Source organism: Aedes aegypti, chromosome 1 (assembly GCF_002204515.2).
Source record: "Aedes aegypti strain LVP_AGWG chromosome 1, AaegL5.0 Primary Assembly, whole genome shotgun sequence".
NCBI classification, from domain to species: domain Eukaryota; kingdom Metazoa; phylum Arthropoda; class Insecta; order Diptera; family Culicidae; genus Aedes; species Aedes aegypti.
The window spans coordinates 214,523,391-214,547,354 of NC_035107.1; the positions used below are offsets into that span (position 1 = coordinate 214,523,391).

At 40.0% G+C, this 23,964-nt stretch overlaps 1 pseudogene; it reads left to right on the forward strand.

Annotated features, from left to right (window-relative positions):
* Nucleotides 1-201: 201 nt before the first annotated feature.
* LOC110674610 lies at nucleotides 202-592 on the forward strand (annotated as a pseudogene).
* The last annotated feature ends 23,372 nt before the right edge of the window (nucleotides 593-23,964 follow it).

Sequence of the window (23,964 nt, forward strand, 5' to 3'; positions counted from 1 at the left end):
GTCACGCAAAACCTTGCGATGACGCTTGGCGCTTCCTTTTCCGAGTCCGATCTATCTTCGGCAACGATTGTAAGAAAACTGATGCTTGGCCGCCGCTCGGCACCTTTTATGCGGTACGCAATGGATGAATTCTTCTTGCTCGCTCGCTGTTCACTGTTCGTCTCGCTCGCTCGCAAGAGAAGGTCATAAAAGGGACCGGCAGCCGCGCACATTCAATCATTCATTTGTTTCAATCCGTCCAGAGAACACTACGTCGATGGCTCTACCAAGCAGACTGCCCGTAAGTCCACTGGTGGAAGCGGCCCCACGAAAGTCGCTCGCTAGAGCGCCTCAGCCACCGGAGGAGTCAAGAAGCCGTATCGCTATCAGCCAGGAACGGTCTCTCTGCGTGAGATCCGTCGCTACCAGAATTCGACGGAGCTGCTGATCCACAAATTGTTTTTCCAGCGCCTGGTCCGTGAAATCGCTCAGGACTTCAAGACCGATCTGCGATTACAGAGCTTGGCCGTCATGGCCCTGCAGGAAGCGAGCTAGGCCTATCTTTGAGGCTACCAACATGTGCGCGATCCACGCCAAGCGTGTGACCATCATGCCGAAAGCCTTCTAGCTGGCTCGTCGTATCCGTGACGAACGAGTTTAAATTTAAATTGAATGACACAAGCAAAACGGCCCTTTTCAGAGCCACAACAATGCATTCCACGTAAAAGAGTTACGGCTAGAGATATTTCACATATTATTATTAATTTATTTATTTATTTAATTGCCAATTGAAATTTCGGATGTTTAGTTTTCCAACGGAGTGAAATGGCAAACAAAGTTTTACATAGGTTCCCGTCGGGCGGCGGTAGCATTTTTGCAGTCTACTCTGTGCGGTTATTTGGTTTCGACCGACAATTTCTTACCAAATCAAATCATCAACGAAGCTGTTGCTGATAAGTTTTAGCTTTCAAATCGACAAGTTTATACTGATCGCTTTGTCATGCATGTGGTTAGCGACGACGACGACAACGGCATTATTCAATCATCGCATAATGCGAGGCAAACCGGGATCCTCATTCTAGTGCCGTCCCCAATTTATCTCTCATGCACACAATGTCGAAGATTGCCCTGCAAGAGTGCGATGGGAAATTGATTTCTTGGCCCTGTGATTCTCGTAAAGCACTAATGTTGACGCTTATGAAAGATTGCATGCAAATGACTGACCGAAATATGAATCCATCACATCCATTCACCAGTAATGTCGCTCTTCACGTTGTAAAATTCTCATAACTCTCTTTCAAAATGAAATTGTCGTCCTGAAAAGGACGGTTGGTGGTAGTCACAATCGATCGAACTGGGTTTTCATTCCATTCTTAGACAGAAACACACCAAAAGATTACCGAAGACGATTTAATTAAAATGCGGTCGTGCGCGTGCGCGTGAAGTGGAATTTGATTGGCTTCGACTGAACACGAGATAATGGAGAGAAGTAAGAAGAAGACCGAAAGGGGCGTTTCCCTTTGAATGACGAAAGTGGCTAAGATATCGCGCAATGATGTCTGTGTCAGGAATACACAAGAAAAATGTGCTTTTCTATGAAAAATAAGACATGCTTCGATATTTCTCAATTTTTCAATAGTTTAGTCATGAGAATCAATAGTTTTCATTGTTGGAGTAGATTCGTAGAAAGATTTCCAATCGATTGGTGCAAGAATCTTGAAAATCTATCCGGGCGTTAGTAAGTTATTAACAGTCAAAATCTAACCACTTTTCGTGACGCGAGCGATTTTTCGTTTTTCGAAATTGTACCCCAGTATGTTGCCGTAAGACGTTATCCAACGTCAAAACCTGGAATTCTCAGGGAATTTCAGCTACACTCAGGGAAATTATTTTGAAACAGTAATAGATAGTAGAATATGTTCTTTCTGTGGCAAAAAATCTCCACAACCATAAATTTTGTCGGCTGCGCCGCTATCAAAACGCTATTTGACATGTTCAGTCCTTTTAACGATTTCTAATGAATCAGTATAAAACATGTTTGGACAAGGACTTAAGGTTGCCAAATTGGTAAATGCAAGTACATTTTCAGTTGGGTCTCGTTCATGAGCAGTTGATAAGTTGAAAACTTGAAAAAAAAAATACAAAAATGTTATTTTGGATATTATACAAAATAAATAAGCACCTGGTGCAAAATTCTAGAGGCTCCAGAGAAACCTACAAAACCTATTAGGCGACTATTCCACAAGTTCTTAATGATATTTTTCTCAGATCTTCAGGCTGCTTCAGGATTTCTAGTAATTTATCCTTTATAAAATTCTTCAGGGATGCTACCTGCGATTTTTCAATGGATGCTTAGAGGAATTTCTTTAGGATTTGGTCCAAAAATTTTAGAGCGCTCTAACGCTTCCACAAAAGTTTATTCGTTCCGACACTTTTCCACAAAAACCTATAATAATTACTAAGCCGACTTTTTCATTTATTCCAGGCATTTTCGTAAGGATTTTTTTTAAATATTTATCCTCGATTACTTTCAGGAATTGCTCAAAAAAATCTTCAGGCATTATTCGATGATGTCTATTTTAAACTTTTCGAAGAACTGCTCGATAATTTTTTTCTTGGATTTCTCATTAAGTTCCTCCAGATGTTTTTCTTGGAATTTCTCCAGCATATCTTCAAAATATTGTTGCTGTGGTTCAAACATTTCTCTGACATTTTTTCTGTAAAATTGTCCATTCTTCATAGATTTTTTAAAACTTTATTCAAGGTTCAGGAATTCGAACCAACTACTTCAATTATTTTCTTCAAAACGTCTTGTAGAACATTATTTGGAAATAATATTTGTTTATATTTTAAGAAGGTTTCTTTTTCCTCGACACGAATGCACCCTTCTGGTGTAAAGTGTCATTAATAAAAAAAATCCAACATTTAGGAGGTCTTTCATTGATCCTCGAAGGAATTCAAGGAAGTCGTACTTAGAACTCACACAAAATTACTCCATGATTTTCTTTTGAAATTCATTTTTTCCAAAACAATCTAAAAATGTTGCTTGAAATTTGTATAAATGACTAGAAAATATATAAAGATTTCAATGAAAATTCTTCAAAAAGAAAAATGGAGGAATTACTGTATGAGTTTGTGAAGATACTCTAAACGGAAATGAGAAATTAGAAAAAATCCAGATTGGATTAATAAAGGTATAAAACATTTTTTTCAGAAGAATTATATAGAAAGTTCATGAAAAATTTCAAAACAAACTCCTGAATAGATCTGCGGAGTAATACGGGACAGAAATCTATTGTAAATCAAGCTGTTATACTTGTAATGTCAAGAGAAATTACAAAAAGGGCCGTAGAAATATACATAGAAAAATGTCTGTTCAACGTAGCAATCAATCTCTCATCTCGTGCTTCCTGTTAGGTATCTCTTATTATTCATAATATATGTATGGTCTCTTTTTTAGACACTTGTAGGTATCTAATGCAATTATTTCTAATACGATCATACTATCAGCCTCAATTTCCCCAAAGAAAAAAGAAATGCAAAAAGCTCTCCAGAAAAAAATATTGTGGGTACGTCAATGAAGTCCATAATCTGAATCCCATTTTAAGAGAAAGATTATGAGTAAGGCCCAGTGGCGCAACTCCCAAAACCCCCCCCAGAGCAAAAAAAAAAAGTATGACTTACCATACTGAAATCTTCAAAAATTGGAACACTGTAAGCTTCTGACAAGATGTTTTTCAGACATACAAGTAGATATATTGAGATTATCAACAGTTGATTGATGTAATATCCGAAGCTTCAACAATCTTTTAGTTGGCGAAGCATTGATCCGAATTTTTCGATCTTCAGGGCACGTGGATTGTTGGAAAAGCATTTCTTTTGATTACAATAATTACGAATAAAATCCTAGTTCGAGATAAGCTCAAAGGGGATGGATTCCTAAGCTGAAAAATCACAAATTAACACTGTTTCTTCATAAGGGCTTAATCGACATGAGCGATTCCTCTTCATCGATCCTCTCTTTCACAAACAATTTTTTCAAATTAAAATAAATCTTTCTTGTTTCTTGAAGCGATATTTAGTGATTTTATATCCTACAGCACGAAACATGTTAGATAAGCCCTTATCAAAAATCAATGTCGAAATATTCGTCAACAAGCTGTTTCAAAATCCGCAATGCTGATTTTCCTTCGATCAACTATTAATGATTATCGCAACGTTTCCTACTGCAACTTAAGGCACTGAAAAATCATTCTCGCTGTTGAAAAAATTGAAAACGTATATAACCTTCAAGTTGTCGCGTGATTTGCCACCTTCAGAAACACCGCGCTGCTGATGTGAACGAAAAGTGAGGTTTTTTCAGCAGTGATGTAAAAATACAACAGCGCGTCGACTGAAGGTTTAAGTAACAAAATTGGTGAAGAGGGATGAAACGCCATCACTCTAATGTATGTGCATTCAAATATAATTATAAGTGAATAAACAGTTTTGGATGAACTTTTGAACAAACTATAATAGATAAGGATTTTTATTGTTAACAATAAATTTGAATTTCATATGAACTTGTTTCACCATTCACAAAAAAAAAGTAAAATCTATGCTTATTTGTTTTTTAAACAATAAAATATCCTGTGGAACACGAAGCTTCTTTCATCCACCACAGGTGTTTTTGAAAGTCTTGGAAAATAACACCAGTTACAACAGAATCTTTGTAACTAGTGATATAACTTCATACAAAAATGTATGCCTGGAGCGGACGAGAGAAATTGAAATTTGCAAATGTTGTTTCGTCCCTCGTAAACGTTTGTCTAGAAACATATTTTGCATTTTTCTACTTTGATTGCTGTTACATCGCCCAAAACACCCCCTAGAGTCAAATCCTGGTTGCGCTACTGGGTAAGGCCCTGGATAAACATTCTTGATTTTCGTGGTAAACAAAAAATATAATCATTTTTTTTGACGTTGGATAACGTCTTACGGCAACATACTGGGGTACAATTTCGAAAAACGAAAAATCGCTCGCGTCACGAAAAGTGGTTAGATTTTGACTGTTAATAACTTACTAATGCCCGGATAGATTTTCTAGATTCTTGCACCAATCGATTGGAAATCTTTCTACGAATCTACTCCAACAATGAAAACTATTGATTCTCATGGCTAAACTATTGAAAAATTGAGAAATATCGAAGCATGTCTTATTTTTCGAAGAAAAGCACATTTTTCCTGTGTATTCCTGACACAGACATCATTGAGAGATATCTTAGCCACTTTCGTCATTCGAAGGGAAACGCCCCTTTCGGTCTTCTTCTTACTTCTCTTTATTATCTCGTGTTCAGTCAAAGCCAATCAAATTCCACTTCACGCGCACGACCGCATTTTAATTCAATCGTCTTCGGTAATCTTTTGGTGTGTTTCTGTCTAACAATGGAATGAAAACCCAGTTCGATGGATTGTGACTACCACCAACCGTCCTTATCAGGACGACAATTTAATTTTGAAAGAGAGTTATGAGAATTTTACACCGTGAAGAGCGACATTACTGGTGAATGGATGTGATGGATTCATATTTCGGTCAGTCATTTGCCACATGCATGCCAAAGCAATCAGTATAAACTTGTTGAATTGAAAGCTAAAACTTATCAGCAACAGCTTTGTTGATGATTTGATTTGGTAAGAAATTGTCGATCGAAACCAAATAAGCGCATAGAGAAAACTGCAAAAATGCTACCGCCGCCCGACGGGAACCTAGCTAAAACTTTGTTTGCCGTTGAAAAACTAATCATCCGAAATTTAAATTGGCAATTAAATAAATTAATTAGTAAATAATAGGTGAAATATCTTAAGCCGTAACTCTTTTACGTGGAATACATTGTTGTGGCTCTGAAAAGGGCCGTTTTGCTTGAAATTGCGTCCTAATTCAATTTAAACTCGTTCGCCACGGATACGACGAGCCAGCTAGAAGGCCTTCGGCATGATGGTGACACGCTTGGCGTGGATCGCGCACTTGTTAGTACCCTCAAAGATAGGCCTCGCTCGCTTCCTGCTGGGCCATGACGCCAAGCTGTGTAATCGCAAATCGGTCTTGAAGTCCTGAGCGATTTCACGGACCAGGCGCTGGAAATACAACTTGTCGATCAGCAGCTCCGTAGAATTCTGGTAGCGACGGATCTCACGCAGAGCGACCGTTCCTGGCCGATAGCGATACGGCTTCTTGACTCCTCCGGTGGCTGTGGCGCTCTTGCGAGCGACTTTCGTGACCGGCTGCTTGCGAGGGGCTGCTTTCCAGCCATCGTCGTAGTAATGTTCTCTGGACGGATTGAAACAAACGAATGATTGAATTTGCGCGGCTGCCGGTCCCTTTTATGACCTTCTCTTGCGAGCGAGCGAGACGAACAGTGAACAGCGAGCGAGCAAGAAGATTTCATCCATCGCGTACCGCATAAAAGCAGCCGAGCCGGCGGCCGAGCATCAGTTTTGTTACAATCGTTGCCGAAGTTAGACCGGCCTCGGAAAAGGAAGCGCCAAGCGTGACAACATCCATTGCATCATCATCAAGCCCGCCATCCGCCGTCTGGCTCGCCGTGGCGACGTCAATCGTACCTCCGGTCTCATCTACGAGGAAACCCGCGGTGTGCTGAAGTCATCCAGAATTCTGTCGGCTACGCTCTGAAGTGGCAGGGCCATACGCTGTACAGATTTGGAAGCTAAATCGTCCCCATCACCGACAGCAAAACTACCACTGAATTCACAAAACCTGAGCATGAAATGGCGATCGACGATATCCTCACCCAACCGTCCTTTTCAGGACGACAATTTAATTTTGAAAGAGTTTCGAAAATATTTCACGCAACATTATTGGCAATAGTCACAGCAACAGAACTGTCGGTGAATCAAAAATAATAGTTTTGGTGAAATTTTTAGTGATTTGCGGTAAACATTTTACCAAAATCAGTAAAATTCCAACAATATCTACAAATTTTGTTTACCGAATGTTCCGCTGCTGAGTTATTACCAAAATTCGTAACTCACCCTTAGTGTGTGGACAAGAAATAGCATCAATAATTTACAATCATTAAGGTGAAGAAGAATCGAAGCCAAACCTCAAATTTTCAAGAGCACGGATCTGGAGAACCGAAAACCCGTTTGAGCTGAAAACTTAATCGATTGGTCACCACCAGCGAGTGACCAATCGATTAAGTTTTCAGCTTAAACGTATGTTTGGTTCTCCAGATCCGTGCTCTTGAAAATTTGAGGTTTGGCTTCGATTCATCTTCACCTTAAGCTGCTGCAAATCCAGTGTCCGGTTTGTGAAATCGCTGGCTACGAGATGGCTGAAGAAAATCAGCTCAAGCCGCTTGTTCAAGCGCCCATCATCATCGCCACCGCAAATCTTATCGGGCGAGGAGGATTTCAACCTGTTCGCTGGCAAAATGTGTCCGCGTTACTCGATTCTCACAGTTCAATCGGCCCTTTTCAGTGCCAACAAATGTGTCCTAAAGAGTTATTTGTGTAATATTTGCTAATGTGTTTACCATATTCTTACATTTATTCATCTCGTAGCATCATACAATATCTGATTAGTTATGAATAATTGACAAAACGACAAATCAAGAATGTTTCCGAGTCGTGCTGTCGGAATGCAATAAATATATTTTCTATTGTTAAGGAATGATTCAAATATTACATAACCCAAAATGTGCCAGTTCTAGACCCCCTCCTTCCCCACGTAACAACTTTTGTATGGAAGATTTAAATTGTGTATAAGGGCTGTAACACTATGGAAGACCCTCTCCCTCCCCATGTGACGGAACGATATATTTGAACGATAAGGCCTGATGTCGTCACTGCGTTCGCATGTTTTCCAATCTCCGTTGTGATGCGCCGTCATTGCCAAAGCCAAGATAAAATTTTCCTCAGTACCGCCAGATGCAATTTCTTCTTAGCAGACGCAAAAGTTATCTTCTTTTTGACGTTGGATAACGTCTTACGGCAACATATGGGGGTACAATTCAGAAAAACCAAAAATTGAGCATGTAACGAAAAATGGTCAGGTTTTGACCGCTAATAACTCAGTCATTTATCGATAGATTTTCAATATTTATCCATGAATCGATTGGAAATTTATCTACGCGTCGATTCAAATGGAGGACACTATTGTTTATTAGCAACAAACTATTGAAGTATCGTAAAACGTTGACCCCTTTCTTATCTAACCAATCACGTTCAAGCACATTTTTCGGTTCCGCTTCCCACTATAAAAGCGCACCGCACCCTGCTTCTTCCCTCATATCAGTTAGGGACGAATGACCTTCGGGTTAAAGTCCCTCTCAAACAACAACAACAAACTTCTTCCCTCATTCTTCTTTTTGCCGTCAGACTGTGAACACGGTCGGCAAGCAAATTTCGAGAGTCATTCGCGTCCTCAGTTCAGTTTTCAATAGGACGCGAATACAACACGCATTAGAACCGAAGAACCACGCATTTCGGAGCCGCAGCAACTGAAGCCGCTCATTTGAGTGCACCAGCCAGCATAATCGTTTTCGGCCAGAAATCGTCGCTACCAGCCATTGCTCCGCTGTCATTGCCATGCGGGAGGCTAGCGTGGTCATTCTGGTTCATTAGATCGAGCGGCACAGCCGTCACCGTCCGTGTAATATTCCCTAATTTGTTCGAGATGGCTGAAGAAAATCGACCAAAGCCGCTTGTTGAAGCGCACATCGTCATCCGCACCGCAAATCTCATCGGGCGAGGAGGATTGCAACCAGTGCGCCGTCAAAGTGTGTCTGTGTTACGCAAATTCAACAATTCAATCGGCACTTTTCAGAGCCAACAAATGTGTTTTAAAGAGTTGATTGTGTAATATTCTTTAATTTGTTCGAGATGGCTGAAGAAAATCGACCAAAGCCGCCAAAATGTGTCCGTGTTACGCAAATTCAACAATTCAATCGGCCCTTTCCGGAGCCAACAAATGTGTTTTAAAGAGTTATTTGTATAATATTCCCTAATGTGTTTACCACATACTTGCTATAATCTCTTAATTCATCTCATAGCATCATACAATAATTGATTTATTACGAATAATTGACAATACGGCAATTTGAAGCTGTTTCCGAGGATGCTGCTGCAGTGCCGTCGGGTTGCAATAACAGCATAATGCTAATCTGTACCAGTGTTGCCACATTTTTTCCAACTCTTATCTGTGTTTTCGACTGAAAAAATCTTTTTTATCGTAAGTCAACCTCCAAAAATCTTGGTAAATATCTGTGTTGTAAAATAATCAAATTTTCAATGCTTTTATTCAAAAAAAAAGACTCTTTACAAACGTATTTCAGCTGTTCTTGGCATGTCAACAATTGTTAATTTGAACTTATTGTTCTAGATGTAAAATAAAAATGCGTTATTGTTTCTAAAACTTATTATAACTTGAGTTTTTGAGAAAAACTAAATAGAGTAATAGCATTTCTGATTTAAATCTCCCAAAACCATGTCCTTAATTCGCTAAATATCCTTAAATCTTTAAAATCTTTTTCTATCTCAAAAATCTGTGATCTGTGATCACAGATATCTGTAGGCAAGAACAGTAAAAAAAAAGCAAGAGGTTGTTTCCGAGATACAACCGCCAAGTTGACGTTGGATAACTTTAGCTTTTTCTATTTCCTGGCCTGAGACCGTCACGAACTTATGAAGATTTCTACTGATAAAAATCCAATCAATTTTCATACTATTTGTTGCATGTCAATTCTGACCTATTATGGACATTGTGTGTTATTATTTGGTTTGGTTCGGTTAACACTTCAACACCGATAGAATCGGTCGATGGAAGAAGAAGCATGAGCGGTAATTCTTGCTCCCCACACAAATATTCCGGTTGAACGTTAGGTCCACGCATGATCCACTAAGATTGGTTGCTTTAGTGGGTTCCGAAGCTAGTTTGAGGTTGAGGTAATTTTCCAAGAAGTCCGTGAACTCCATGTTCTCCTCTTTGCTCAAATCGATGTTAAAGTTGCCAGTCACGATGATTGGCATGATCTCCTTTTGATATTCGAAGAAGTTCCGCGCCATCTTGTTCTGCTTCATTGTGGTATCCGGGGATATGTAGAGGAGGCAAATCTGCGATTCCAGAGCTCGGCCGTCATGGTCCTGCAGGAGGCGAATGGCCTAACTGAGGATACAAGCACAATTTCAAACAAAACGGCCCTTTTCAGGGTCACAACAATGCATTCGACGTAGAAGAGTTACAACCAAAGACATTTCATATATAACTATTAATTGATTAATTAATTTATTTATTTAAAAAAAATGTATGGAAATTTTTTTTTGCAAGGCCGTGTAAAAAAATCCGTGCAAAAACAGAATCGGGTGTACTCTGATCGCTCTAGCATGCATTTACATGAAGGTAGCGACGACGACAACGGTATTATTCAAAGTACATAAGTAAAGTTTGTAAGGATGCTTAAAATATATCCCCGGACTCGATCTCATCTTCTAAACTCGTACCAATTAGCTCATACGGTTCAAATGATAAAATTTCTGTTAGATATCAGGGTTTTCCTTAGGAAATTGCCTACATTTAGGCGATTGCATCGCAATTCTTGAAATTAACTATTCATTATTTCTTTAAATATTGCATTATTAAGAATTTAGCAAGCATATTCGGATTCAGGGAGCTCATATGCATTATGTAGAGTCATTTCAAACAATAATCGCATTGCCAAGTAATCAATTTCACCCCGAAATAGGATTTTTTATTTAAGGCATAATTTTTAGCACTAAAAACACGTTTGTTAGAACATTTTGGCACATGAGCCAAATAAGCTGACCGTCGTACTTGTGTTCCTGCATTCAGTTGTTTGGCATTTTCAACATTAGGCGGCATCCACAAATTACGTAACGCTCTAGGGGTAGGGGGGGAGTAGGCTCAAGCGGTACGTCTCATACAAAAATTTAATTTTTTTCATACAAAAAACGTTACAGAGAAGGGGGCCAAAAATTTCAAATTTTAGCATTACGTAATTAATGAACGTTGCCTTATTGTAAACAGACAAGATAACCATGAAAGGATCATTTTCACCCGAAATTACGGTACATGTAAACTTTAAAACCTTATGACAGCAAGAAAAATGTGCTTTTCTATGGAATATAAGACATGTCACGATATGTACTAATTTTTCAATAATTTATTCATGAAAATCAATAGTTTCCATTATTGGAGTAGATTCGTAGAAAGATTTTCAATCGATTGGTGCAATAATCTCGAAAATCTATGCAGGCGTTAGTGAGTTATTAACAGTCAAAATCTAACCACTTTTCGTGACGCGAGCGATTTTTCGTTTTTCGAAATTGTACCCCAGTATGTTGCCGTAAGACGTTATCCAACGTCAAAATCTGTGTAATTACAGATAAATCTGTGTATGTGGCATCACTGATCTGTACATCCCTTACCCAGACATCAGTTTCATATAGCCTATTTCCCAGATAAGAAAACGAAGAATATGAAAGGAGGAGCATCATCTGCTATTCTAAGGGTATAAAACATCCCTCCCTCGTTGAATCTGGTTTGCAGTTTACTTTCACCCCTTGAGGGTATCGGACGTTTTTCGAGAGCGCGGTTTAATATCGTAGTAAGTTCGCGGCTTGCAACCCAGTATGGGACGCAAGCGAAAGGTTCGGAACGGAAAGCCGGCCGACATCACGGCCAGCACACCGGAGCAGTCAAACATGAAGAAGAAGCGTCAAGTTGACGAAATCTCTCTTCAGGAGACAATCCTGTCGCGAAATCGGTACAGCACTGGCGGAACGGCTGTCAACGATAGCGACCTTGGCGACTTTGGCGACGTACCGGATGAGCAGCAGCAACAACAACAGCAGCGCGATCCGCCTGGAAAAATCCCTCCGCTGATGGTAAAGTCTGTCGGCCTCAGCAAACTGCAAGCCACCATGAAGGCGCTCAACATCAACGCGATGTACAAGCTATGTCGCATTGGAGTCAAAGTGATCCTCAACTGCAAGGAAGACTACCAAAAGGCCAAGGCCTACCTGGTCAGGAGCAAAGCCGAGTTCTACAGTTTCGACATGCCGTCGGAAAAGCCATTCAAGGCTGTTATCCGTGGCCTCGATAACATGGAACCAGAGGCCATCAAGATGGAATTGGAAAATCGCTACAAACTCAAGCCACTAGCGGTGTTTCCAATGAACCGTCACGACAAGAATAAAGTGTACCGAGACGCCCTGTACCTCGTGCATTTTAGGAAAGGAACCGTGACTCTTGGAGCTCTGAAGGCAGCTAGAGCAATCAACGACGTCATCATCACTTGGGAGGCATACCGTGGAGCAAACCGAGATGTTACCCAGTGTATGCGATGCCTGCATTTCGGTCACGGAGCAAGAAATTGCAATGTGAAACCGAGGTGCGGTGTCTGCACTCAGCAACACGAGACCAGGGACTGCCCCATCGAAGAGGTAGTCGACTACAAATGTGCCAATTGTGGCGGCAACCATCGAGCGACCGATCGCACCTGCGAAAAACGAGCGGAATACAAGCGGATTCGAACTCAAGCAGCAAGCCAATACCAGCCTAGACGCCGGATGAAGGAGGCACCGCAGTTCAACGTGGAGAATTTTCCTCAAATGCCATCGCAAGCCGGAGTCAAGCCATCCGACCGCCAAGCAAGCGCCCCACCACCGGGTTGGTCCTATCGGGATCGACTCTGCCAGCGTGGAACATCTGGCTGCCAGCCTCAGCAGAGCAATGCCGCGCCGCACGACAACTCGGCTCCATTGCTTACGCCTGAGCAATTACTGCCCATCTTCCACGATATGTGGCAACAAATGCAACAGTGTCGCACCCGTGCGGACCAAATCCTCTGCTTGGGGGAATTCATCATCAGACATGGCTACTAACAGTCTGAAAATCCTGCAATGGAATGCCCACGCCGTCAAAGCGAAGGGCGTCGAGCTTCTGGACCTAGCAACAAGAGAAGACGTCGAGGTTATCGTCATCACGGAAACACACTTGAAACCGGGAGTCAACTTTAGCCTGTCCGGATACACTACGGTAAGAATGGATCGAACATCAGCCCGAGGAGGAGGAGTCGCCATCGCTATCAAGCAACCAATCAAGTTTACAGTGCTTCCTCACTGCAAAACGACGATAATAGAGGCCATCGGTGTTGAGCTGGCCATGTCCAATGGTCCACTCCTTGTGATCGCCGCGTACTGCCCCCAGCAGTGCTTCGAACGCCAAGGGAAAGCTAAGCAGTTCAAGAACGACCTTGTCAAGCTGACACGCCACAACAGGAAGTTCATCGTGGCATGTGACCTCAACGCCAAGCATGAGTCCTGGGGTAATCATCGTCGGAACCAGAATGGTAAGCTCCTGTTCGGAGAATCGCAGCTTGGGTACTTCTCCGTTCAAGCTCCCTGTGAACCAACGTACACATCGCCGGCGGGTGCACCGGCCTACATCGATATTTTCCTCACCAACACGGATGTGTCGCCCCCATCATCAATCAACGATCTGAGCTCGGACCACTTGCCCGTTACCATTCGGGTCGGTGGTACAGCGGAGAGGCGGCAGCGACGAACGCGAAAGGACTACCAACGAGTGAACTGGGTCGAGTTTCAGCGCAGAGTGGATGCCGAGATCGACACCGAAACAGAGATACAGACCAAGGAGGACGTCGATCGCGCAGTGGCCAATCTGCAATCGGCCATCACTTCAGCGGAGAGTGCTTGCGTCCCTCAAATTTCGCTTGTAAGTACACAACACCAACTAGATCCATTCACAAAGAGTGTCATTCGAGCTAGGAATGTCTTTCGGCGCCAGTTTCAACGCACAGGTGACGAAGACAAAAAGAACAAAGCTAGATACCTAACAAAAGTGATCGCTTCTCGAGTCCAAGCATTGAAAAATGATAGGTTCAGCCAAGATATTAGTAAGATGAATCCATATGATAGGCCCTTCTGGAAAGTAGCTAAAGTGCTCAAGTCGAAACCTCAGCAAATTCCTCCTCTAAAGTGTAACAACAACCTTCTTGTGTCACCATTGGAGAAAGCAAATGCCATTGCTTCTCAGTTTGCAGAATCGCATCTGTTAGGGAGAGCTTTGGTCAGCCCCGTAGAACAAACGGTCGCAGATACCCTGTCTACCTTGCGCAACACTCCCTGCTATGTCCCAGCGAACAAGCGTATAACTGCTGAACAAGTGGCTACGGCACTGAAAGGCTCCAAGAGTATGAAAGCCCCAGGCTTTGACTGCATATTCAACCTGGTCCTCAAAAAGTTAAGCATGACTACATTGTCCCACATAGCCAACATTTGCAACAAGTGTCTCGATTTGCACTATTTCCCTTCCTCTTGGAAATTGGCGAAAATAGTGCCCATTTTGAAGCCCGGGAAAGATCCAACTAGCCCGAAAAGCTACAGACCGATTAGCTTGCTATCCGCCCTAAGCAAACTTTTCGAGAAGTTGGTACTTGATCGCGTTCAGGACCATGTTCTGAACAACAACATACTGCTTCAAGAGCAATTCGGGTTCCGCAAGGGTCACTCGACGACCCACCAGTTGTACCGAGTAAGGGAAATAATCAACCGAAATAAATCCGTTGCCAAGTCCACATTCATGGGCCTTCTCGACGTTGAGAAGGCCTTTGACAATGTGTGGCATGATGGATTGATACATAAGCTGTACCGGTATAACTTTCCGAACTACGTCATCAAAATTATTCAAAACTACCTCCAAGATAGGCAGTTCAAGGTATCCCTCAGCGGCGCTATCTCAGACAGCCAGCAAATCCCAGCCGGCGTCCCACAAGGGAGTTTGCTCGGCCCCATACTCTACAGCATATACACGTCGGATGTTCCTCAACTCCCAGATGGTTGCTATTTGTCGCTATTCGCTGATGACACTGGTATCATGGTCAAGGCTCGAAACACGTCCACCGGGATCCGCAAGCTCCAAGAATGCTTGGATTCATTCCAGCTATACGCTGGAACTTGGAAGATCAAAATCAATTCAGCAAAAACGCAAGTTATCATCTTTCCCTACAATCGTTCTGCTAGACTGATTCCTTCAGAAAACCAAAGAATTGTTATGGATGGAACACCACTCGATTGGTCGGTTGAAGTGGTGTACCTGGGGCTGACTTTAGACCAGAAACTACTGTTCAAATCTCATGTTGAGAAAACCAAAACAAAATGTAACAAAGTTGTGCGTGCTCTGTATCCGCTAATAAATCGTAGGTCTAGATTGTGTTTAAAGAACAAATTAGCAGTATACAATCAAATAATAGCACCTGTGATACAGTATGCTATGCCAGTTTGGCAAACCACTGCTATGTCACACAGGAAATCACTCCAAAGATTACAGAGTAAAACATTGAGAATGATTATGAATGTACCGTTCAATACTAGAACTACAGAAGTACATGAGATGGCAGGAGTGCAGACTATAGATCAAAAGATAGAACAAATATTTCAAAAATTCAAAGAGAAGGCGGTACAATCCGAGTTTGTACTAATAAGAACGCTCTTTGAGCAAAATTAGATATAGGTAGGAAAATTAGTTTATAAGTAGATTTAAGGTAATTTTAAATGAATTATTTGCTAAGAGCAACAAAACAAATGTTTAACTCAAAATGAAACAAACCAAAAACAAAAAGGTCAAAGCTGAAATGTTGTAAACAGTATCACTTGAAATGTAAACCATACAAAAATGTAAAAATAATCAGAAATAAATATGAATTTAAATCAAAAAAGTAAGAGGTTGTTTCCGAGATACGACCGCCAAGTTGACGTTGGATAACGTTAGCTTCTTCTATTTCCTGATTTAGGACCGTCACGAACTTATGAAAGATTTACCTAGAAATCTAAAAATCTAATCAATTTCCAAACTATTTGTTGCATGTCAATTCTGATCTATTATGGATATTGAGTGTTATTATTTGGTTGGTTCGGTTAACACTTCAACACCGATAGAACCGGTCGATGGAAGAAAAAGCATGGGCGGTAACTTTTGCTCTCCAAATAAACAGAGAAAACTCTTTCTGTGTTCTGTTTGTAGTATGAAAATGATGTCCGTAATAGGGAATGCATCACCAAACTCGCAACTAATCAATGATCATGACTGCGATAATTGACAAGAAAATTATGAATGAAATGGATCACTTGGGAAATACGACCGTTCCTTATGAATAATCCCAGAGATAATCATATTCTTTAGTCCTTACATTTAATAGATGGAAATAATATCCTTGGGGGTCATCCATTTATTACATAAAGGTTCATGGGGGGAGGGGGTTTCAGATTTCTCACGCGCTATACAATTTATATTTTAATTTATTATTATTTCTATACAAAAATCAAACGGGGCTGTGTACAAGACCCGATTGCATGACGTTAACTACGCTGCGTCCTCGGAACCAGCCTCAAATTGCCGTATTGTCAATTATTAATAATTAATCAATTATTGTATGATGGAATGAGATGAATTAAGAGATTATAGCAAGTATGTGGTAAACACATTATGGAATATTATACAAATAACTCTTTAAAACACATTTGTTGGCTCTGAAAAGGGCCGATTGAATTGTTGAATTTGCGTAACACGGACACATTTTGACGGCGCACTGGTTTCAATCCTCCTCGCCCGATGAGATTTGCGGTGCGGATGACGATGTGCGCTTCAACAAGCGGCTTTGGTCGATTTTCTTCAGCCATCTCGTACAACAGCTTGCCTCTGGTGGCGAGGAGCTGAGCAGGTTTGGAGGAGCTCTTACCAGCTCGAAAGCGAAAACAGAATCAAACCAGATTCAACGAGGGAGGGATGTTTTATACCCTTAGAATAGCAGATGATGCTCCTCCTTTCATATTCTTCGTTTTCTTATCTGGGAAATAGGCTATATGAAACTGATGTCTGGGTAAGGGATGTACAGATCAGTGATGCCACATACACAGATTTATCTGTAATTACACAGATTTTTTACTGTTCTTGCCTACAGATATCTGTGATCACAGATCACAGATTTTTGAGATAGAAAAAGATTTTAAAGATTTAAGGATATTTAGCGAATTAAGGACATGGTTTTGGGAGATTTAAATCAGAAATGCTATTACTCTATTTAGTTTTTCTCAAAAACTCAAGTTATAATAAGTTTTAGAAACAATAACGCATTTTTATTTTACATCTAGAACAATAAGTTCAAATTAACAATTGTTGACATGCCAAGAACAGCTGAAATACGTTTGTAAAGAGTCTTTTTTTTTTGAATAAAAGCATTGAAAATTTGATTATTTTACAACACAGATATTTACCAAGATTTTTGGAGGTTGACTTACGATAAAAAAGATTTTTTCAGTCGAAAACACAGATAAGAGTTGGAAAAAATGTGGCAACACTGGTACAGATTAGCATTATGCTGTTATTGCAACCCGACGGCACTGCAGCAGCATCCTCGGAAACAGCTTCAAATTGCCGTATTGTCAATTATTCGTAATAAATCAATTATTGTATGATGCTATGAGATGAATTAAGAGATTATAGCAAGTATGTGGTAAACACATTAGGGAATATTATACAAATAACTCTTTAAAACACATTTGTTGGCTCCGGAAAGGGCCGATTGAATTGTTGAATTTGCGTAACACGGACACATTTTGGCGGCTTTGGTCGATTTTCTTCAGCCATCTCGAACAAATTAAAGAATATTACACAATCAACTCTTTAAAACACATTTGTTGGCTCTGAAAAGTGCCGATTGAATTGTTGAATTTGCGTAACACAGACACACTTTGACGGCGCACTGGTTGCAATCCTCCTCGCCCGATGAGATTTGCGGTGCGGATGACGATGTGCGCTTCAACAAGCGGCTTTGGTCGATTTTCTTCAGCCATCTCGAACAAATTAGGGAATATTACACGGACGGTGACGGCTGTGCCGCTCGATCTAATGAACCAGAATGACCACGCTAGCCTCCCCGAGGAGGAAAGAATAACTCGCCAATAACTTATGCATACCATATTTTGGTATCATACCAGAATTAGGTATTGTTCAGTTATCAATACCTCATTTTGGTATTATAATGGTATTTGAAAAAAATGTTTAAAATAATTAATAATACTTCATTTTGGTATTCGACAGCTATTGAGGACTGCTGGAGGTATTAAACTAGTATTGAAAAATTTCACTTTTATATGAAAATTCATGAAGTATTATTTAGGTATTACAATACCTGATCTAATTATCAGTTTGGTATTTGTAGAATATGCAGAAGGTATTATTTGAGGTATTTTACCTCTTATGCAGGGCTAATTCATACCTCATTCAGGTTGTGAGTATTGGAAATGATCTGGTATGGAATACCTCAATTTGGTATTCAGTAGTTATTTTCTTCTGCTCGGGTCCCGCATGGCAATGACAGCGGAGCAATGGCTGGTAGCGACGATTTCTGGCCGAAAACGATTATGCTGGCTGGTGCACTCAAATGAGCGGCTTCAGTTGCTGCGGCTCCGAAATGCGTGGTTCTTCGGTTCTAATGCGTGTTGTATTCGCGTCCTATTGAAAACTGAACTGAGGACGCGAATGACTCTCGAAATTTGCTTGCCGACCGTGTTCACAGTCTGACGGCAAAAAGAAGAATGAGGGAAGAAGTTTGTTGTTGTTGTTTGAGAGGGACTTTAACCCGAAGGTCATTCGTCCCTAACTGATATGAGGGAAGAAGCAGGGTGCGGTGCGCTTTTATAGTGGGAAGCGGAACCGAAAAATGTGCTTGAACGTGATTGGTTAGATAAGAAAGGGGTCAACGTTTTACGATACTTCAATAGTTTGTTGCTAATAATCAATAGTGTCCTCCATTTGAATCGACGCGTAGATAAATTTCCAATCGATTCATGGATAAATATTGAAAATCTATCGATAAATGACTGAGTTATTAGCGGTCAAAACCTGACCATTTTTCGTTACATGCTCAATTTTTGGTTTTTCTGAATTGTACCCCCATATGTTGCCGTAAGACGTTATCCAACGTCAAAATGAATCTGGTTTGATTCTGTTTTCGCTTTCGAGCTGGTAAGAGCTCCTCCAAACCTGCTCAGCTCCTCGCCACCAGAGGCAAGCTGTTGTACGAGATGGCTGAAGAAAATCGACCAAAGCCGCTTGTTGAAGCGCACATCGTCATCCGCACCGCAAATCTCATCGGGCGAGGAGGATTGAAACCAGTGCGCCGTCAAAATGTGTCCGTGTTACGCAAATTCAACAATTCAATCGGCCCTTTTCAGAGCCAACAAATGTGTTTTAAAGAGTTATTTGTATAATATTCCATAATGTGTTTACCACATACTTGCTATAATCTCTTAATTCATCTCATTCCATCATACAATAATTGATTAATTATTAATAATTGACAATACGGCAATTTGAGGCTGGTTCCGAGGACGCAGCGTAGTTAACGTCATGCAATCGGGTCTTGTACACAGCCCCGTTTGATTTTTGTATAGAAATAATAATAAATTAAAATATAAATTGTATAGCGCGTGAGAAATCTGAAACCCCCTCCCCCCATGAACCTTTATGTAATAAATGGATGACCCCCAAGGATATTATTTCCATCTATTAAATGTAAGGACTAAAGAATATGATTATCTCTGGGATTATTCATAAGGAACGGTCGCATTTCCCAAGTGATCCATTTCATTCATAATTTTCTTGTCAATTATCGCAGTCATGATCATTGATTAGTTGCGAGTTTGGTGATGCATTCCCTATTACGGACATCATTTTCATACTACAAACAGAACACAGAAAGAGTTTTCTCTGTTTATTTGGAGAGCAAAAGTTACCGCCCATGCTTTTTCTTCCATCGACCGGTTCTATCGGTGTTGAAGTGTTAACCGAACCAACCAAATAATAACACTCAATATCCATAATAGATCAGAATTGACATGCAACAAATAGTTTGGAAATTGATTAGATTTTTAGATTTCTAGGTAAATCTTTCATAAGTTCGTGACGGTCCTAAATCAGGAAATAGAAGAAGCTAACGTTATCCAACGTCAACTTGGCGGTCGTATCTCGGAAACAACCTCTTACTTTTTCCTAGATAATTTTATTTTCAAACATACCTTTCATTTGAAAAAAAAAAGGTTTCTAATCATCTTTAAGGTGATTATAAAACGAAGCCAAACTTTGAATTTTCAAGTGCACAAGACTGGAGAATCTTACAAAAGTTTGCGTTAAAAATCAATCAATTTGCTTGTTTTCTGGTGGTGACCAGTGGGATAAATTTTCAACGCGGAACGCTGTTTGGCTCTCAAGTCTTGTGCTCTTGAAAATTTGAGGTGTGGCTTCGTTCTATAATCACCTTAATTAACTATTCGTATGTTTTGGGGAATTTCTTTGCCCTAGATTTTTTTTTAAACCTGGAAAACCTGGAAAACTCAGGGAATTTCATTTCTGTAAATGAATAGACACCCTGAATAACGATAAATTTGAATCTTATGTGGAGCTAGTTCAGATTTGTAGTTTGATCTAGTATATGAGACGTGGTTGTACGAATTATTAAGTGGAACACTTCTAAGCCGATTTCACACTTACTTATCTTGAAAGATCAATTGAGGGAGTAGGTTTGTGAATAGCGTGTTTCATCATTCCTGAAAAATACGCGTAAAAATTGCATGATGGGTGTGTATCAAACAAATTCTCGCGCAGGCAATCTTAAAAATGGTTGATCGTCACAGTTACTTGACTTCCCTGGGCAAAGAGTATATCATCGTTCCTGCCACGCGATATACAAATGCAAAAATGGCAACTTTGCCAAAGAAAGGTCGCAGTTAATAACTATGGAGGTGCTCATTGAACACTAAGCTGAGAAGCAGGCTCAGTCCCAGTGAGGACGTAATGCCAAGAAGAATAATAAGAAGAAAATCTTCGTTGTAATAAATAATCGTACGATTCACAGTACAAGCTGTAATATGTTAAGATGAAACAGCTTGGATTCCAAATTCAATCATTGATACATGAAGGCACAAAAATGCAATTTATATTGTTTTTGTGCATTAGTTGAAAATTGCAAATAATATGATCTAAATCTTACGTTCATTATTGCTGCAGATTAGTGCATTTGAAATCGTGAATATGGACACAAGTCATCCATTGTTTCAGCCATGCTTGGAATCCGACATGTTTCACCGTAAGGTCAGCCCACCCTCTCCAACTTTATGAAAGTTGTGTATTGTTGTAATAAAGAAATGTACAGAATTAGCTAATTGAAAGACGTTGTAAATAACTATTTATTGAATAGTATCATAAATTAACTCAAATATTATTTCTTCTGCTCTCGTTGAGCAAATCTTCTAATGCGATCCGAAGATAACCGGTAATGACCTTGTGTCATCATCCATATAAGCGTTGATTTTTTGACATTTTTTATGGCACCCGACTGATCAGATATTTTGAAAGTGTGCTTATTTCCAACTGTCGTATTTTTTAATTTTAACACACCGCTAAAGTTTGGAAAAATCAAGTTCGCATCATAAATTTCTTCATTGTCACACTCATCCGCTGGAATTCTTTTTGTCTCGCCAATATCAATTGCAGGGGGAAGTTCATCTTCTTGGATATGATTATCTGTAGTGAAATTTTCAGTGTTCAAATCGGTTTCTTGATTAGCTTCAACATCATCATCATCATCACTTTCCGCGTTTTCATTTGTTCTCAAATGCTCAATCTTGGACTTAAAATTCATCGTTGGTCTGAAATCAATGTCATCATTTTCAATTCCTACAGAGTATAAAGCTAAGCGAGCCGCAGTCAAAGCTTTCTCCACCGATGATTTAATTTCTTCAATTGATGGCAAACAGGACGTCTCAATTCTAGTACTTTGATACCGTGCCAACGCTGGAAAGTTCATTGATTTGTTATAGCGATACATGATATTCGTTTTCATTTGTAGCCGCCTTAGTCTCTCCGAAAGTTCCTTTATAGAGAAATTAACAACAGTTTGCTCAACTGAAGCCATAGACCTGAGCTGCCTGAACAAATCTTCAGTAGGTTGACTAGATAAACAGGATATCAGAAACTGTTCCGGAGTGTTATTGTCAATACAATATTTCAAGAATGCAATCAATGCATGTGCATCTAGTTCCAATGACATGTAAGCGTTCGTAGTTATGCAGTTCTTCAAACTACCGTCACGTTTCTTACACCAGTTTCGCCATGCACGAATTATGAAATTTGCAGTCCTGTTATGAAAGGCAAGAAAAAAACATAATTTACCCTACATATTATTTTTGAAATATTTTTTGTGATGTGTTAGAAGGTTTGAATTTTCTTACCATATGTCTTGTACGCGATCAAGTGGTAGAATATTCTCTTCAAGGAATGATTGATACATCTTACGCATCACAGTCAATAATAGCACCATGCCTTTGCTTTCAGGTACGTTTTCATCCAAATAATTTATCATGTCTATGTCAATCATTTTTAGGCTTGGTTCAAATTTCATTTTGTCTTTCACATCTATGTCGCTCATACAGAGCCGATGTTTATCCTTGCTATGATTAGTGATTAGCTTCTTCAGATGAGAAGTCGATACTGAATACTTCCCTAAAAAAACAATTCGATGGCTCTAGGATCTAAATGTTAACAAATTTACAAAAGAGTATACCGATCTTCAGATCACCTCGGATGAAACGGTTCCGTATTTTATTGACTGCGTGTATCATGTCTTGCACATTTATGATCTCATTGGCTGATTCGTTTATGGAGTACCACCAGCCCCAGGTAGATGTGCAGTGATCTTTACCTGCATTTGCAATAACTTGTATGCCTTCGTCTTTCAAAACTGCTTCAGTGTATGTCCAACGATTAAGGACATCCGTTGCTTTGAACTTATTATCTGAACAAACATGATACAAAACATATGGCGCCGCACCAATCGCTAACGGTAAAGCCATTTGTACATAAACATAGTTTCCTGTAGGGTATTCCTTAATGTTCTCTGCGATCTTGTATGGAGTAGAAGCCTTAAACAGTCCACTTAGTGGTAAACCATTTTCACCAAGTGGAGCCACGAGTCCTCGCAGCGAATCAGTATTATAATCATACTCTATTGCAGGAGTGATTCTTGTGGCATCATCACACAGACAAACTACGAGTGGTAATTCGTTATCAACCAGATACTTTTTCAAACCGCTTACATCAACAAATCCTTCTGTTACGTTGATGATGTTATGCTTCAAAGTGGAATTATTGCTAAGAAATGAATAGTGACTATTGCCTGCCGCTAGAAATTCGTATGTTAAAATATCCTTCTCAACTTTGGTGTACCTTCGTCCACGAGGTTCGATATTCTTTGATTTTTCATGTATATGTAACAACGTTTGAAGTACGGGAGCATCAGAGTTTGACGAGCACTCATTAAAAAATTTTTCTCTTTGGCTTGAGTTATCTAAGGATTTTAATATTTATTGCAATCGGCTTAGCATTATGATAGCATTAATTTGAACTAAATCTATTATAAATTATTAAAATCCTAAATGTTAAAAATATCACCTTCCGAAATACTGCTGCTTGTCATCTCTTCATCTATCAGGGCTTCTATTTCGCTCACGTTAGAAAAGTTAGAGTTGAACTCCAAGTCTTCCGATGGTGCAGTTAATTTCGATTCGGTTGATAGTTTTATGTTTTGCTTTGGAGTTGAGGTTGCAGGATTTGACGAATTTCTTCTCCTATTCTGCTGTTTTGCATTCGGAAGACTGAAGTGGTACTGGGAGCAATGTTTAACAAAATTTCCAAGTAACCACGTTCCAGTGCGGTTCTTCATCAATCTGATAATTTTCTCTGGTATGCACATGCAACAATCAATTAGTCCCACCGCCGATCCATCACCCTGCACGCATACGTTAGCAGACAAGTTATTCAGATTTGCGAAGAAGTTAATAAAGTCGTCGGTTTCAACATGCCTGGAAAAGAGTGTTGTAAATCTAATACAC